Source organism: Pygoscelis adeliae, unplaced genomic scaffold, assembly GCF_000699105.1.
Source record: "Pygoscelis adeliae isolate BGI_AS28 unplaced genomic scaffold, ASM69910v1 Scaffold27, whole genome shotgun sequence".
NCBI lineage: Eukaryota > Metazoa > Chordata > Aves > Sphenisciformes > Spheniscidae > Pygoscelis > Pygoscelis adeliae.
The window spans coordinates 3,979,986-3,980,906 of record NW_008825410.1 but is presented as its reverse complement, the minus strand read 5'-3'; positions in this window follow the sequence as shown (position 1 = coordinate 3,980,906).

Here is a 921-nt window from a genome sequence, read left to right as displayed (position 1 = left end):
ACTTGTTAAATTTCATCCCATTAATCATAGCCCAATGCTCCAATCTATTTAGATCCCTCTGCAAGACCTCTTGTCCCTCAAGAGAGTCAACAGCACCTCCCAGTTTGATATCATCAGCAAACTTGCTAATGGTGCATTCAACTTTATCCAGAAATAAACTAATAGCTTGTCTGGTTACAACCGACCCATTCAGGGTCTAGGCACACAAGGCTGATTTAAAGATGTTCCATCCCCTCAACCTCCAGGCACAGGTTTCAACCCCCACATTGCAGTGTTTTTTTCTTTTTGTCCTTTCCTTTCCTTTCCTTTCCTTTCCTTTCCTTTCCTTTCCTTTCCTTTCCTTTCCTTTCCTTTCCTTTCCTTTCCTTTTCTTTCCTTTCCTTTCTTTTCCTTTCCTTTCCTTTCCTTTCCTTTCCTTTCCTTTCCTTTCCTTTCCTTTCCTTTCCTTTCCTTTCCTTTCCTTTCCTTTCCTTTCCTTTCCTTTCCTTTCCTTTCCTTTCCTTTCCTTTCCTTTCCTTTCCTTTCCTTTCCTTTCCTTTCCTTTCCTTTCCTTTCCTTTCCTTTCCTTTCCTTTCCTTTCCTTTCCTTTCCTTTCCTTTCCTTTCCTTTCCTTTCCTCTATCTGACCCCCCCCTCACTTTCTCCCTTCCCCTTCCCTTCCCTTCCCTTCCCTTCCCTTCCCTTCCCTTCCCTTCCCTTCCCTTCCCTTCCCTTTCCCTTCCCTTTCCCTTCCCTTTCTTCTCCCTACTGTGTTCTGCTTTGCTGTTTAGTCCCCCAGTCAATCACATCAGCAGAGCTGAGAAGGGGAATGAGACTGATCCAGGACAGGAAAAGAGAGAGAGAGAACAGCACAGGAAGGGAGGCTTGGAAACATATTAGGCCAATTTTCTTCAGAGATGAGGATTGAGTACTTGTGTCCCCA